Raw genomic sequence first — 18,284 nt, 5'->3', positions numbered from 1 at the left:
TGTTTCATATTGTGCTAACATATACTATGCAGGAAAACAAATCAGGGACCTTTCAGCTTTCTGCACAGGAAAAAAAAAAAAAGAAAATAAATCCCACTGTGGCCTCTTGAAAATGGGAGAGAAAGAGTGAGGGAAATCCAAAAAATGTAGCATCCACCAAAAATACACTGGTTGCTCTGAAAGTAATGACTCCTATTTATTTCCACGGAAAATGTAACAGATACAAAGAGCACAATAACACTATTCAGTAGTGCAGATTCTCAGCTACAAAGTACTATTTTTCAGCATAGTCACCACCATGACCCATGAATCTTCACCAAGGATGAACGAGAGCCTGCACTCCACGCTCATAAAAATCTGTACCAGTAGAGGTGACCCACTGGTTCAGAGCTGTTGTGATGGTATCATTGGTAGGAAAATGTTACCCACACAGTGCATGTGATCCTGTCTCTTTCAGCTTTGTATGAATTCAGCAGGTCCTGATGAACTTGCATACAGCGTTCTGTCTATTCCTGTCTGAACATGTGTGGAACCCACGTGGCACAAACTTTGCCATATTCCATTGCCATCATTGTTTCCAATGCACTGAAGCTGATATTCAGCTCTGGACACAGTTCCCTGGTTGGTATTCGCTGATTACTTCAGATGAACTGATGGAAATGGTCTTCATTTCATGGTGTGACAGCAGTGTGTGCCTGTCCAGAGTCTGGCTTGACTTTCATACTTCTATCACCACTGCAGAATGTACCACCCACCACCTCGCTATGCTCACATCCACTGCTGAATCTCTATAAATGTTCAGCAAGCATCAGTGAACCTTACTGGGTGCCATTTTTTCCTGAATGGAGGAATTCAGTGACACATCTTTGCTTCATTCACAATTCCATTTTATACGCCATTTCATCACACTGCCCCTCAGCTGCTATCTGTCACATGGTAACAAAATGTAGTGGAATATTGGTGGGAAGATTCTATCTTTACTGCCATACCATCAACATTTGCTTCTCATGTCATGAGCCAACATCATAAATATGAGGCATTACTTTTGGAGCAGCCCTCATATATCTCACCCTGTTGGCAACTTAATGGGTTCGTGCTCATGTCTAAGAATCTGTGGTATAAACATACCCCTAAAATCATGATACTCCATGTAGTAAGTGCATGAAGAGTTAGAACAACAACTACTTGCTGTACAGAGGGGAAAATGAGTTGCCCAATTCAACACGCATTCCAAACCTCAGAAGAAATGTGGTATCTCAGACTTCACTTTACCAAGAACATGATAGCTAGCATCTATGCCATAGATGTAGATGCTTGACTCCAACACTTCCTGTTTTTTCATTACCCAGATTACTTTGTCCATAGTACCACACTGTTCACTGAAAAGGAAGAGTGACATTTTAATAACTGAGTCATCTACAAGATGCGTCAGTTTCATGTAGAAACTTCCCTGGAGAATTTCCCTGACCAAGTATTAGTAACAGCTGGGCAAAACATTTTGTAAATGTCTCAGCTAAAACCTCATTCTATTATCAGACACGGATAAAGTGAAGAATTGGCTGCCTTCTCCTGTAGGTGGCTGGCGGTATCTTGACACGTGAAAAAAAAAAAAAAAAGAAAAGAAAAAGAAAAAGAGAGACAGTTCTCAATATCTCATTTGGATTCAATTTAGAAACATTTTTCCTTTTCAAGCTACAGATGGAGGACATTTTTTCTGTTTCCAGCCCTTCTCCAACATACAGGAGCTTCCCCATCTTACACTCAGACTTGCTCAGGTGTCAATCCTACTTTGATAGATGGTCACACTTTAAATAACTCAGAAGCATTTGTTCATGCAATAATATCTACCTTCTTTTTTTTTTCTTTTTTTAATCTTCCTGCCCTGTCAGTGTTTTTGTTTCCTTCATTAGCAACATTTACCTGAGATGTCATCTTTCACTTCACAAAGTCTGAGAGATCCTTCTACTATAGTAGTTATCCTTTATCTTCTGCTATTACTCAGAAATTATATAAGGAAAAATCACACTTCCCAAATAATATACAACAAAGAAAAATAACAGACTTCTCACTTAGTCATTGAATTACTTGCCATCTTCAAACTGTTAACAAATTCTTGATGGAAATATTCTGTGATTCATGTCATCCTATCCTAAACAATAATTTCCCTGCTCACTTCTACCTTCAGATATTAAGGTCCTTTAATTGTTTAGAGAGGCTGGTTAGCTGGTTTTGGGTTTGATACTGTGTCAGTGAAATATACTTGAAAGTATACAAGGAGATAAGTTCTATGAAGCTCAAGTTCACTGATTTAAAATATTTCACTTTGAGGTCAACCAGAGCTTGTGGAGTCTCATGGATGATTTCAGTATGTGCCTTGATGCTGAAGCCTGGATGACAAAGGATGGCTGACAGGGATGCAAGATGAGGACCAAAGTAGGCACTGATGTCCAATTTCTGTTTCCGAGGCCCTGACTTGAGCCTTGGTGCCAGTGAATCCCTCCACTTTCAGTTGTCACGCTAAACATTAAAGCTCAGAAATCACTCCCTTTTTTGCAAACACATACAGAGCGTTACTCACATTTACTGAAGTTTTGAAGATCTGAATTTTGAAATTCTTTATATGCTTCATTTCAAGAGCGATCCACTTGTATCTGCTAATTAGCATGGAACTCTTTGGTGATGACTGGATGTTCACAGAATTTCACATACTGCCATTTGTCTGCAGTTGTCTAGTGCCAATAACACAGGATAAATCACGTGCCTATAAATATTTTTATGCTTGTTTATATCTAGTTTTTGTAGATCAGTCATTATCAGCATATTACAACCCCTTGCTTTGGATAAGAAAAGTCTTTGTGAGTATAAATCCAGAAATTTTCCTTAGAAAAAAAAACAAACTACTTCTCTGAAATCTTTATGAGAAAGGTTCATTGGACATTTGTTTCATAAAAGAGAATATGTACAGCCCACTTTGATACAAATAGATTTTTCTGTTATTATCTACCAAACAAAAAAGCACACCTCAAGTAACAAGGGCAAAATGCAATCTAATTTTTCTAAGTACTACCTTGTCCCTCGTTGATTTTTTTTTCAGTAGGAATGAGGAGAGCAGCAACAAACAGCAGCACATACCTAACAAAGGCTGCTGTAGCACTGGGATGTCTCTCCAGCTGCTGCTTTATTGAATCTTCTCTTTATGAGGCCTATTATCCATGCATTATACTTCTTGTTTCCTCTTCTTCACCAGCGTCTTCTCTACCACAGGTGGCCACTGCTGGCCTTGAATTGAAATTTTTCTTGTGTCTGTAACCTCTCCTTTAAACTGCACAGCCTCCATTTCTTTGCAATATACTAAGAAATACTGTTCTTCCTTTCAATTACTGTGCCTTCAGCATTACATCTGGCCATTATTTTCATCCTTCTTTTTCTCTTTGTTACATCTTTAAAATCAGAAAATGGTGTCTCTGATCATTGCCAACATGTAATCAGGATAATCAAAGGCAGTTCCTTCAGGCTGCAATTACAAGTTCTATAAAACAGACCACCTAAATGTGAAAGTTTTGGATTAGGTAGTTGTAGATGTGTTTAGATAAGTGTATGCAAGCACGAGTCTTCAAATCTACCTATCTTCAAACCTATCTGGAGAGGTCCCACAAGATTGGAGGCTTGCCGATGTGACTCCCATCTACAAGAAAGGCCGTAAGGAAGACCCGGGGAACTACAGGCCTGTCAGCCTGACCTCGGTATCAGGGAAAGTTATGGAACAGATGATCTTGAGGGAGATCACATGACACGTGCATGGCAATAAAGGGATCAGACCCAGCCAGCACGGGTTCACCAGGGGCAGGTCGTGCTTGTCCAACCTCATCTCCTTCTATGACTGGGTGACCAGACAGGTAGATGAGGGAAAGGCTGTTGATGTAGTCTACCTGGACTTCAGCAAGGCCTTTGACACGGTCTCCCACAGTATTCTCCTAAGGAAACTGGCAGCCCGTGGTGTGGACAGGTTCACTCTTCTCTGGGTGGAGAACTGGCTGGAGGGCCGTGCCCAGAGGGTAGTGGTTAATGGAGTTAAGTCCAGCTGGCGTCCTGTAACGAGTGGTGTCCCCCAAGGGTCAGTTTTGGGGCCCATCTTGTTTAATATCTTTATTGATGACCTAGACGAGGGAATTGAGTGTAAGCTCAGTAAGTTTGCAGATGACACAAAGCTGGGAGGATGTGTCAAACTGCCTGAGGGTAGGGAGGCCCTTCAGAGGGATTTGGATAGGCTGAACAGCTGGGCTGAGCAAAATGGGATGAGGTTCAGTAAGACCAAGTGCCGGGTCCTGCACTTTGGCCACAATAACCCCATGCAATGCTATAGGCTTGGGGCAGAATGGCTTGAAGAATGTAGAGAGGAAAAGGACCTGGGGGTGTTGGTTGATGCTCGGCTCAACATGAGCCGGCAGTGTGCCCAGGTGGCCAAGAAGGCCAACAGCATCCTGGCCTGTATTAGAAATAGTGTAGCCAGCAGGAGCAGGGAGGTGATCATCCCCTGTACTCAGCTCTGGTACGGCCGCACCTCGAGTACTGTGTTCAGTTTTGGGCCCCTCACTACAAGAAGGACATTGAGGCCCTGGAGTGTGTTCAGAGAAGGGCAACAAAACTGGTGAGGGGTCTGGAGCACAAGTCTTATGAGGTGCGGCTGAGGGAGCTGGGATTGTTCAGTCTGGAGAAGAGGAGGCTCAGAGGAGACCTTATTGCACTCTACCACTTCCTGAAGGGGGGTTGTGGTGAGGAGGGGGTAGGCCTCTTCTCCCTGATAAGTAATGACAGGACGAGAGGGAATGGCCATAAGTTGCGCCGGGGAAGATTTAGATTAGACCTGAGGAAGCATTTCTTTTCTGAAAGAGTGGTCAGGCACTGGAATGGCCTGCCTAGGGAGGTGGTTGAGGCACCATCCCTGGCGCTGTTCAAGAAGCGTTTAGATGAGGTGCTAAAGGACTTAGTTTAGTAGTTGGGTAGAGATAGTGATAGGAGGATGGTTGGACTAGATGATCTTATAGGTCCTTTCCAACCTTATGAACTTATGAAATGATGTAAAAACACATCTCAGCAGAGCCTTCAATCATCGTGTTTTTAACACCAGTTGAAAACTTGGTATGACATAAAATATATGCTTATTCTGGTAAGCATGGCAGTTGCCAAATCTGTTTGAATGAAAAACAGAAAATGTAGTAGTGCACGTGCAAGGACACCTATTGCTACATTTTTATTTCACAAGAGCCTACTGAGTTAAAACTAGTACACAGGTGGAGAAAGAAAGTCATCTGGCAGCTGAGCAACACTTGGTTTCAAATGAATATTACTTTTCTCTACAGAGTTTTCTGTTCCAAATCGCTTCAGCTAATTAACTAGTAGAACTAAATAACAACTTTCTTGCCTTTCTCAGCTTTCTTAGCTTAACAATCTCCTTCACTTTGAAAGAACATACATTACAGCTACTTGCTTTTCAGGTACTAAAGAATATTCAGAACACAAGTAATAACATGTGCATTGACTATTTCATTTATTTTGAAAAAATGTTCTAAACTTGATGTAAGCTCTCCATTCTCACAAAAAAAAAAAAAAAAGAAAGAAAGAAAAAAAAAATGAAGAAAAGAAAAGAAAATGTAGGGATTGCCTCTAAAACAGTTTTTTTTTTAAAAAAGGGATGGTGATAGGAGGATGGTTGGACTAGATTATCTTATAGGTCCTTTCCAACCTAGTGAATCTATGAATCTATGACTGGAGACAGTGACTCACAATTCTCCTTTTGCTAGACTCTGCATGAATTCCATGCTGCAAGAGTCTGCACCAAGTCCTAGTTCTTCCCCATCCTCCTCCAGTTCAAGATTAACTGGAATTGCCTCAAAACTGCCAAAATAAATTAATTACCTCTAAACCAATAGCAAACATCAACAACCTGGCAGTCCAAATTTGAAACCAAGATCAGATTCATACGCATTGCTTCAGTATCATGGCTGCTTTACCAGCAATACTGTTCAGTTAATAACAAATTTGATTAAATTCTGAGAATCTAGGATTCTCAGTATTGGCTGGGGTCTTATAGTGATATGCTTTTATATATGCAGGATAAAAACAATAATTCTTTTATTCAGATATTGCAAATTCCATACTTACACACAAATCCATGTATGAAATATAGTAAAAGAAATAGTGTATATGAAGACAGATTTTGTCAAATTACTGCTTTTCAGGGTATATGTTAGATTAATAAGTTAGGCTGACATATTAACAAGCTGAAGATCACAAGACATGCTTTATGGTGCATTAAAATCTCATAACAATTTCAGAGAGCTAGCATAATATATTATTCAGAGTTAAATACTGCCTTGAATGATAAGGGCTATATGCCATCAGGCTATAATACACTACAGCTTTGAAATATCAATTTTCATTTACCAGTGAGGTAATTTACATAGCTGAAGCAAGAACAAAATGATGTGTTTTTTCCCTATCTAGGTGAAAAAAAATTCATGTCTTTTCCAACATCCAGAAAATATGAAAATATTTTGATAAATCCATTATTAAATAATTTAACCTCTCATATAAAATAAATTGACATCTAGTTGTGTAGCTGAAAGTAAACATATTCTGATTTCTTGTATTGAATGCAAGTAAACTTATTTAAACTCCAGGGGAAATACTATATTCAGGCACAGATGTATTACTGTAACTAGGTTTTTGATAAATTCCATCTATTTATCTGATGCTTCTGTAAGTTACACTGAAAAGCCATGTAGCTCTCCTCTATGACATCACCCCAAAGAGGAATTCATTGGGATGAGTTAGTTGCACATTGCCCTTAATCCACATATGGAATTCTGTATTTTAAGGCTCTTAAGCTGATAAACGTGTACACTTATGCAGTTAATGGAAAAGAGGGCAGCTGATAGAGACAGTGAATGGGGCACAAGACCAACTACTTTTATCCTCATGTCTCACTCTAACTTCTTCCATCTGATGTGGGTTGAGAACCACAGACATAACCACCGCTGTGTTCACCACTGTGAAGAGATCAGTCTACCATTATCTGATTGATGGCCCAGATGTCAGTGGGTGGTAGCCCATACATGGCCACAGGGGATAGTCAGTACAGAAGTGCTGCTGAGAACTCCATTTAGGAGCCACTGAGAAGCATCTCCTGGGCACAACAGGTCCTTAGAGCAAGGGTTGATGGGGCCTCCAAGCCACAGGAACACTTGGGTCAGCTCAAAGCAGGGAACCCCAGTCCCATGTGCCTGAAAATGCATTAGTGCAAGCAGGCCTTTATCCACCATCCTCTCTAACATCTTCCGCATTAGGACTAGACTGTTATTTACACTGTAATCTTTAATCACAGCAGCAGGCAAATCAGGTCTAAAGCAGTCATTTAAGCAGGCTCTGAGGCTTACAGCTTTGGAGCAGGCTGTAAAAGCCCACACGTATTTTCAGTCCCTCTGAATTGTGCACCTGAAAAGGTACACCACACTATCCTGTTTGGCTCACTGTACTAGGAATAATTCAGTGTGTGCCACAAGCAGTGTTGGTTTTATTGTGTAATTTTAAAAACCTCTTGACTCACAGGGCCCATCTGCTGTGTGCAAGTGAAATTCAGTCATTTAAAAAACAGGGCACTAGAGTGGCCATCAGCAGCCCTGTGTACAGCACAGCCCCTGTCCTATATATTTATATATGCATATGTATATCCATTCTGTTACCATGATAGGCTTCCAGCAACACTAGATACATTGCACCAAGTCTGGTTTAATTCTGAAACCAGAGTAATCTCTCACCAGCTACTTTTCTTTATCGACAACATCCGTTGTTACTGCCAATGCTTTTTCTGCAGCAAGGTGTCCTTAGAATTCCTCCTCTTTTTGTCATGAATAGTAGCTCATCGCTTTTTCTTCTTTTCTTTCTTCCTTCCTTTTTTTTTTCTTCTTTTTTTAAGCGGCTGCAATATAAAAGGGAAAGGAAGGGCAGATTTAGTATTTCAAATAAAAGATACTGCTAGGCTTTTCTAATGTATTTTATCGTGCAGTGTAATTGCATGTGTCAGTCACTTTGCACTTGCCTCTGTGGAGGTGACAAAGGGCCCGGCAACAGTAGAGCAAGTTTAAATTAGCATTTAAAAGACCTGTGCCTTTAAACCCTTTTTTTTTCCTGCTTTTCCCCTCCATCACTGCCTTCATATACACTAACACTGCTGGAGTCTTTTTTTTTTTTTTTTTAATATGTCACTGGTCTTTTTGACAGTATATCAGAGCGAGACTGTGATGGGCCTGTACAGAATAAAAAGGTGGTGTCAGGCCAGTGTCAGGCCCAATTGGACTGTGAGGAAAGAACCAAACAGCCTCCTTTCAAAATGATTGATGACTTCTCCAGATTTAGCTTAATAACTGTGTGCATTTGTGTGCTTTGCGTCTGCTGTGGTGATAATTCCTGTGCTGCTCTTGTCACCCCTGCTGAAGTGGATTGTCAGGGTCCACATGTGGCTGAGGCCAGCACAGGGACCAGGATCAAAATCCAACCATCAGTTCCTGCAAATTTCCTCCAGTTTTGCAAACCCATTGAAAGAAGCTGGACAAAGGGAACATCACTGTAAGAATTAGCATCCTTGACTTTAAAGCATGAGATTCACATCCACATACAGTTCAGTGAGTGGCGTAATTTTCAATAGTGCTGAGAATTTGTAGGTGTACAATACACCCAGGGAGAAAAGGAACAGAAAATCAGATTTAGAAACAGAATTAGGAACACAATTTCTGCCAGTGTTGTCAGGCCCCAGCCAACTCCCCCAGTTGCAGGGCAGCCTGAGATGCAAGCCCCAGACAAGTGCTGTCACACCACAGGTCCTCATTCCACCACATTTGTTTTCAGATTCATTTGTCAACAAGAAAAGAACAAAGTTCAAGCAAAATGCTAGGGTGTCATTTCTTAGCAATAATGAACAAGGGTAAAGGCACCTCCTGCAGATTAATGACTGGTTGGAACCAGTTAATCACATCAAGCCACTAACCGTAACTGTTATTAAGCTCTAGGTTCTAAACCAAGTCCTCAATCACTGTGGCTGCTATTCACCCCTCCAATTTCCAAAACTGACCCCCAATTTTTCCTCTACTCCTAATACCAAAAAATCAGCTAGCAATTGTAGACTGGAATTGGTATTATGTGCACATAGAGATAGAAGGCAGCTACATAGATTGTGGAAGGGTCCGTTTCTCACCAATTTGAGAGGAATATTCATTTTACATCACATATATGTCAGCACAAGGTATTCATGGGTATTGAAAAACCTGACATGCCCACCAATCTTTCCACAGGGTAGTTTTGCTTATAGCATGGCAGAAAACAAGAGGAAAAGGGCAGGGAAAGAGAAGGTGGGGGACAGGAGGCAGAAAAAGGGGGAAAGAGCTGCAGGACATAACTGACTATTCACCTTTCAGAAGAGGATTCTATTCACAAAGTTCTTGCTTGATGTATTCTGATGGGCTTTTGTTTCGGTTTGTTTTATAGCTCTGTTGTACAGTAGGCAGCCTGTTGTTTGCTCTAATCATCTGTTTCCATGACCTTCACCTTTATTGATTGGGCTACTTCCTAAGTTTAATGCAGTCACTGAGATTAAAGCCATTTTTCTCCAGGCTGAGTTGGTTAACAGAAGATTTGCTTTTAAGAGAAGTAGAAATCATTTTGATTAGGAAAAAAAAAAGTTATTTGAACACAGAAAATATGAATAAAGTTAAAAAGAAAACCTCTTTAAAGGGATAAGCATTAATAGGGAAATTCTAGCTTATAAACTATCTCAGCGGGCTTTTTTTTAATGTAAAAAAAATGAATGAAATAAATAAAAGTACTATTGCTTATGGTATAGTTACAAGCATTATCAAATACTGTGGATTTGAAGAATAAGGTAGACAGGATTTTATTTTCCTCTCCCAGTTATTTTTTAATCAGGTTTCTGGTTGCAGTAGATAGAGAATCATATTATACGAAGCAGTTTTCCCCAACAGATATAGTAACATTGTTCAGCATTGTACAATTGCAGCAGGAGAGGTTATAAATCAAAGGTAGAATTTACTACAAGAACATATTAAACCAGATCCCATTTTTTTTAACAATTTATAGTTCTGATTTGATTATGCAGGTTATTTGCTTAACTTTATTCCTGCATTAGCTCCCTCTTCTTTGATGATAATCCATTCTCTAATGTCTACTGCTGACTTTCAGTTACACATTTCAGTAAGAAGAGCACCTAGTTATTTCTTGCATGTAATATATTATACACTGCAGACTGTCTTTCCATAGTCAGACATAGAAGGATTGAGTTCTGTCCTGTGAAACAGAGATGAGCCAGCAGCTACAGAGCCACCTCTTCTTGTTGATAAACAAATGTGTGCTCTACTATCTTGTGCACTGACATCCGTTGTCTGGAGTTTCCCCCACACTGCTTCAGACGTGCTTTCCCCAGGTTGGGTTTTGTTTTCATTCCTGGGAGTTTTCTAAAATTCTTCTGAAATTGAACAATAAACTGAAAAATAAAACAATATATGTATTGGATGTTACTATGGTAACAAAAATATAAGGAAAAAAAAAAGGAAAAACACTTCAGGCAGGATGATGACTCAAGGCACAGTTTTTCTCACAGAGACAAATGCACTGATGCTTCATTCACAAATAGAGCAATTTGGTGGCCTGTTTAAATGGGCTGAACTCAAGGAATATATTAATACTATAATATTTCATTTAGAATAGACTATTTGTCTCTACTGAGTAGCTGTATTGCATTGTGTGGCATTAATTAGCATATACATCTTTGTATCATATATGTATTCCACAGAAACTATTTTAAGTTATCATTAATGTCATTAATCAGTAACTCAAATGTCATTCTTGTTCTTAACTGTGGAAGGGACCTTCTAGGTTAATGACAATCATTCCAAGTTATTATAGGCAACTACACTGCGTAAGCCAAGCCATGAAAATACAAACTCCTTTAAACTGCTATGATTTTTGCAATTATTCCTCCCACCAAAGCCTATCCCAGAGCTTTATTCCTGAGAAGTCTCCAAAGCACTTTCTCATTTTCAGTCAAGTTATGTGTCACTAGTTCTTTTTAGTTTCCCAGCTAGCACTGTCCTTTAGCTTAAACAGCTCCTCTGCCACTTACGCTGGCGTATTCTTACAGAACAATATTTTCGATAACCATTCTTTGTTTCATGAATAAATAGCTTGGCTTGCTTATTTTTATTTCTAGGACAAACTGTTCTTACATCTGTTAGCTCCTGTAGCTTTCAGTTGTTACCCTGTAATTTCATTTTCACTGACCAGCAGCAAACACATGTTGCTTTACCTGGTCCATATATGACGGGATTATTTCTTCTTTGCCATCATTGGGAATCACTCCCCTGATACATCAGACAAACTATCATCATACTTTCCTTCTCCTAGGCTGTGTGTCAGTGCGTGTGAAAGTACTAAAGTATGCTGAAAAAGGACATCACAGGATTTCATCTTTTCATGGAAATTAGGACTAAAAGAGAATTCTGTATTTTCCAGCTTTCTTCTCTTTTCTCATAAAGGCAATATATGTCATCAAAATATTTCTAGCAAGTCCTGTGACTTTTATGAAATGCAATGTTTTTCAAAAGTCCTCAAAAGTCCTTAGTTAACCTAAATAAGGAAGACAAGTAAACTTTTTTGATTTTAAATTAATGGTCAGATTGTGGAGCTCTTCAAACATGAAACAAGTCTAAGAAACAACTAAAAGCAAAATGTCTGATTCTATTTTTTGGATGCTTAGTTCACTACATCTTTCTCATGTCCATGAGTGACAGATGAGAGTTGTTCACAAGCCCACCGGTCTGCAGCAGATTACTCTAATCTGAGAAATAAGTGGACTGAGGCAAAGCTGAAGATAGGATGTTTGGGATAAGATGTAGAGTAAGGACTCAGCAGGAAGAATGGTGACAGACTGTTTAATAGTGGAGCTGTCTCCATCATCTTACTTGCAAAGGAAGCAAGCAAGTAAAGCCTTGGGAATAATGGTCTATAAACAACTTGCTTAAAAATAATTGACAACTTTGATTGCTGTGATACTTCAGACTCAAGAAAAATAAGCTGAAATGCTCTCTTCACAGTCTTGGAAGACCCTTTTCTTAGCTAACTGCAGGAAAGTATTTTCTCCTGATGTTGCCCATCAATATATGTAAGCTGAACAAAATAAAGCAGTATGTTTTAGAAACCAAGAGTAGATTTGATTGTTTTTCACCACAAATTCAACTTCTTTAAAACAAATGCACATTTACATCACTGCAGACAAACAGTTTGATTGACATGGAGTCAACTTGGACTTAACCTATGAACGTGGTCAAAATTTCTGCTGTTACATTTCTCTGTTGGTGCTGCAATTAAAGAGTTGTGCAAGAGCTACAGGATAAAGTATGGTCACTGACCGTTCTTCAGTTTAAAAACACAGGTCAGTAGCTCAGTGTTGCTTTGAAATAACACAAGGCTACATGCAATAATGGATCTATATATTTGCAGTTGAGAGTTCATGCACACGTGATACCAGTGGCATTAGTAAAAGCCAGGCAAAGCATGAGCACGCTGTAAGCTTTTATCTTGTCAGTCAAGTTGTTTCAGTCCTATTACTGAAGGTCTGGGCAGAGCCTGCCAGAGGTGTCACTGCTTGTCACTGCGACAAGAGTTTCTGATGCTCAACAAAGCACCAAAGATGAGATCTGATTTCTTGTCCCTTGCTGTCTCAGGTGGGATTTGGGCATAGAGGCTTCCTAAAGGCTTCCTAAAGAGGAAGACTAAGTGAATAATGGCCAAATATTTCTTGGCTACAGAAAGTAAAAAGCATGATCCAGAGCCCAAAATCAGTACAACTACTGACCCTATGTTTCCCACCACTATGATGTAAATAAATAACATCTTTTTTTTTGTTATTGTTGTCTTAACAGTACAACAGAATCTTAGGTCTGAATTAGAAGTGCAATCTGCACTTCAAAGACGCAGAACAAATGTGTTCAGTACCAGTCCAGGTGACACAGTGACATATGGAGATATTTAGAGAGCTAAACTGATTTTCCCCGCATAGAAATACCAAAGCCACAGCTTACAAACAATAGTTGGAGGAGCCTTACCCATGAAACCCCTCATGACTATGAAGTTATGAAGAATGAAGTGCACAAAGCATGGAGCAGTTCCCCTGGGCCGGTATACATCCCTGCCAGCAGATCACCCGGAGTCGCAGGAGAGCAGGGGGTTAATATTCTGTACAGGTGCACATTGTGCCCAGTAAACAATAAGGCAACAAAGATGTATTTTAACAGGCACCTCTGTGACTTTGCCAGCTGTTTTTTAATTTCAGAGCTCTTAGAGCACCTAGCTCTACCAGACTCCTGCTGCAGCCAACAGCACAGGAGAAAAAAAAAGACCTACTGCAATACTTGGTGCTGACTTCAACACAGTGTAAAGAAGAACTGACATTTGAGGTTGGACTCCATGACTTTCAATAATTCACTTTCTTCAGATCTCTACCCAGGACACATCTAAATCTACAAATCAGTTGTTATTCAAGTAATTACCAATTCAAATGTGAGGAGTTATAAAATTCTTCCACATCTACCCAGGGACACAATTGAAAGAAATCTAACTTGTTTACTTTGGGGCTTTTTATTGTCATCTGCTGAAAAATCTTGAACTAATGAATGAAGCACATAGAACAGTCCCAGGATTTCATCAATATTTCCCTGAAAATTAATGTAGTCAGGGTTACATTTATCATATACTTGTTTGTATTGCAGTATTTATCACAAGGATAGCATTTTAATGTCAGCACAGACCTGCTTAATCTGTGCCTAGCTTATCCATATGTCTGGCTAGCTGAGAGACTTAAGCAGTAACTAATCTAAACAACATATGTGCCGCTGATTTCCTATCTTAATTTTATGTTAATTCAAGTGAAAGATGACCTTAGTAACTGTGTCAGATGAAGCAGGCCTGATCGGTATTCTGCAAAAAATAGAAATACATTGCCTCAATTTGAACATCTAATTTGTTGGTTCTTAGTGTTTTACTTACAGAATTCACCCAGGGTAGAAGCAGAAGAGCATATGGACAGCCAAAGCACAGAAAGCTGAAAAAGCATGTTAGTATATATATATACTCCTGTTGAGAGATGCGAAGAGAACAAATCAGATTACATAAACAATATAGTTTGGAGCTTCATTGTGTGTTTGAAATAATGCAGAAGGCTTTGCTGAACATGTAGAAAGAAACCCTAAGTCAATCATAAAAGTGTACTGGAAAAGTGCACAAGGAAATGCTCTGGATCACAGGAATGGCACACAGAGACCATTTCCTGCTGTAGTGTATGCTGCTAAGCACTAATCTATTCCCCTGGAGATGAAAATCGAGGATGCAGGGCAAAGGCAATCCTGCCTAGATTTTGACCTGTGGCTCGAGGCAGATTAGCCATTTTAAACAGGAAAAGCACCCAAACAATACTACTATTCAGTATCTTTTTTTTTCTGTGTTTATGTGTAATACTTTGTCTTTTTTTCCTGAATAAAATGCTTATTCTCCCCTTTACCCCTGAAATGTTCCCTCTTTCCCTACTTCTATTTCTTTCCACATATTTCAGCTTTCTGATCCATGGCCTCACCTAGGGTTGGTATAAATCAGGTCTTGAAGGCAAAATATACGGTCTCTGTAGAAAAACCTTTTCATTTTTCAAGTAAAGCATCTTGCCAGGTAAACACAGTATTAGGAGCATGTAGATAGAGTTGTATTTAATCTGCTTACATCCACGGCATATGGTGGTTAGCTATTTTTCCCATTGTTCAGTTTTCCTATGCCTTCCCTACACCCCACCAGTCTTACTGTTGAAGACCAAGATAGAAACAGAGAGGATGTCTCAGGTGTGTGTCACATCAAGTTACACAGATCATACCCTACATATATCTTCATTGATACACAAGTAGGCAACATCCTCTCTACCTTTTCACACAGTTCTCTCACTACTTCCAGTCTTTCTGATTGAAAACCCCAGTAAATGCACAAGGGGAGAACATGGCCTATACTACTGCAATAAAGCAGTGGACCTACTTAGATTTGGTGCAATGAACCTCAGTTAACCTAGATGCAGAAACATACAGTGGGTAGCCTTAAGTGCCCTGAAACCCATCACTTCAAAGTTTGTTTAACAGAAGAAGTGAAACAAGACAAGAAGCCTCCTTTCTCCCCAGTCCTTCCCCACACAGGAGAGGTGCTCCACTTCAGGTTTTTGAAGACCTGCACCTAAATCATGGTGATGTTATTTGTCATTCTGAAGGCTCATGGAGGCTTTTTGGGAAGCTTGTTGCTGCCTGGTAGATATTGCCCAAGTCATGGTGCAGCACAACTTTGTGACAGTGCTAGTTGCTCTCTGTCCTTCCCCTGGAACTGCTTCGTCTTCTGAAGGTGCAATCTGCTCCCAAGAACCAGAGCAGAAAATAAATACAAAGATGTTCCAGGTCAAGCCATACGGTATAGTTTCAACTACACTAGAGTGTTTTTAGGTGAAAATCCCACATATTTTAACCCTCCATTCTTGCAAATGCCTTCTTCATTTTGCCTTAAGCTTTCTGAAAAGAGTAGAATCAGATGTGTGAAATTAAAATAGATTTTTTCTGGTTAGCTGGAAGTGCAGGATAAGCCAAAATCAGGCATGAAATTGAAAACAGTGATAAGAAAATAAGCTGTCAGAGGCCTTCGATGAAATATATGACCTTGCAGCCTTTCCATCTCTAATTGCATTGATTAAAGTGATCATTAGCAGTTTTCTTAATTATGCATAATATTTCTGATTTTCTGTACTCCTTGCTTTGTCCCCATCAAGTTCTTAGAAGATCAATTTCATCTCTCCTTGGTTTATTTCTGGATTTTAATATATGAGATTTTAGAGATAATTAACTTTATGGCATGTTTGTGGAGTACCAGCAACAAAGAATTTGTGAAGATGTATTAATGTAAATAAACTTAGCAAATCTAGAGGTGAAGAATGAACTAGATTTTTCTGAACTCAGCAGCAGGAAGGAATTTGATGGGTGTAGAGCTCACAAATACACTTTTTACAGTTACCAGTCAGGGAAAGCAAAGGTTGAACAACCATGGCTCTCAAGACCGGGGAAAACAGGGTGGTGCAGAACTTCCTAAGCCAGAATTAACCTGCAATATTATGCTTATGCCCTATGGCTCAGTGACACTAGTGTCCCTATCAAGCCACAGGACCCTTCTGGTCATACCGAACCAGGTATAGCACTGAGCAAAAGACCTTTTCTGACTTGAGAATTACAACAGAGTGGAGTGAGTTGTCACACATTATGCTGTGTTTGCAGCTCAGCAGAACGGGCCATTGGTACCCCTGCATTAGGACCTGCATCCTGCCTGTTTTGAGATACTGCTACAGGAAATCCAGCACCATAAACAAGACTGGAAGGGGACACAGACATTTGAAGTTATTATTATTCCCATAGACTCTAGGTTTCAAACCAATTCTGCTGCTTCTGTTGCAGGGGTCTCTCTGGAACTTGGCTTCTGCGGTATGTTCTCTTCAAAAGCGATAAGGACAGGTAAGACAAAGGATAGGAAGGAAAGATATCTAAGTCTACTGGAAACTGCAGCAAGCATGAAGATGAAATCTTTCCTAGAGAACAGATAAAACAAATAGTATGCCTACCTGTGCAACCTGGTCAAGGGAACCTGCTTTGGCAGAGGGGTTGGCCTCGATCTTTAGAGGTTCCTTCCAACCCCTACAATTCTGTGATTCTGTGATTTTTTTTAATAAAAAAATAAAATGTGTAAGTTAACAAATAGCACATGGTAGTTTATACCTATGGGCTTAGGAAACTTTTTCTCCCAAGGTCATTCTTTGTTAGCCTTTGTGTTAGCCCAGAAAAAGTAACAGGGCTTCTGAGCTACCTACTCAATTAGACTTAATTTCAGATATATTTCAGAACTGAATATAGTTTAGTCCTCAGAATTCCCACAGTGAGTATATAGTATGGATCCCATGTGCCATGCTTTGTCTACACAGTACATCTGGTGTGCCATATAGGAATATCTCTCTAAGGTGGAGACTAGTGCTCAACCACATTGTTTTTATAGTTAAAATTTTAATTTATTGCATAAGTAATCGTATGAGATAAAATCCATCAGCAACCCTCCTCTCACAGTTTCAAAAAATGTGAACCAGCACTTGAAATCAATGCACATGTCCTGCTCATTATTCTGCTACTTACGTTTCTCCATTCTATCCACAAATTTAATCTCTACACTCAGATGGAAGTTCACCTTATTAAGTCCTACTTTTTTAAACACAGTGATAAGTCAGTGTAAACATATGAGGACTTTCCATATACAAATCAAATTCAATTGTAAAATCCCTGGGGAATTTCAAAGTCACTGCCACTTTAGCATCTTCGAGGCTAAAACTCTGCTTGGGTTAAGAATTTTTGGAAAATATAAATTCAGGAATAAATCTGAGATTATAATTGTCACATAGGATGTAAATGATTTACAATCCATGCTAAAATGTGTTCAGCATTTGGATCTGCGTGGTCTCTGGGGCCATGCTCTTCTATAACAAATGCTTCTTTCTCCACCATTTTTCTTCCCCAGACAAATAAGTTTTTGTATTTGGGATTTGTAATCTCCTCAGCTGTGAGAGAAACTTGATCTTTATTTAGCTGAAACTCAGTTCATTAGTTACTCTGAAAGTTATTTTATGAGTTATGAACTGACATTGACAGCTGATTGGAGTAGCTAAAGCATTTCAGTAAATACCTGTTGTGTTCACACTGGGCCAAGACATTGGATACATGGCATTAGCCTCTTGCTTAACAGGGTTACCCAAAACTTTAGTGATTCCCTTGGAAGCAGTTATATTCACAGATGGATATAATGATCTCTTAAATTGAACTTTACTAGATTTCTGTCCTCTCACGATCCCAATATTTTGAAAACGATGTTATCTGTTTATCCCAATTTCACTAGCAGATAAACTTCTCCATGTTCACAAGGCTTTGTCACACATCAGCAGATAACGAGGTATATGCCTTCAGTAAGAGACTGAGAAGATATTCAACCATTTTTTTAAATTTTTTATTTCAGTTCACTGACTAGCATCACTGCAAGCTTTGTCAGCTATTTTTCATCCAAAAACTGCATAATTGTGTTCATGCTGCTGTTTTCCTTCTAGGAAGACATTGGTT

General features: G+C 39.4%; 1 long non-coding RNA gene across 1 annotated transcript; it reads right to left on the bottom strand.

Annotated features, from left to right (window-relative positions):
* Window positions 1–5,768: 5,768 nt before the first annotated feature.
* On the bottom strand, window positions 5,769–14,191 carry LOC136051753 (uncharacterized). The gene is made up of 3 exons (XR_010622493.1): window positions 14,113–14,191; window positions 7,818–7,978; window positions 5,769–5,895 (listed from the first exon to the last, which is right to left on the bottom strand). It is a non-coding gene; the product is annotated as an uncharacterized LOC136051753 (long non-coding RNA).
* Between the last annotated feature and the right edge of the window lie 4,093 nt (window positions 14,192–18,284).

The sequence above is a fragment of the Cyrtonyx montezumae genome, unplaced genomic scaffold (genome assembly GCF_038088225.1).
Source record: "Cyrtonyx montezumae isolate F1298 unplaced genomic scaffold, pur_monq_1.0 scaffold_3, whole genome shotgun sequence".
Classification (NCBI taxonomy): domain Eukaryota; kingdom Metazoa; phylum Chordata; class Aves; order Galliformes; family Odontophoridae; genus Cyrtonyx; species Cyrtonyx montezumae.
This window is presented reverse-complemented; position numbering and strand designations above follow the sequence as displayed.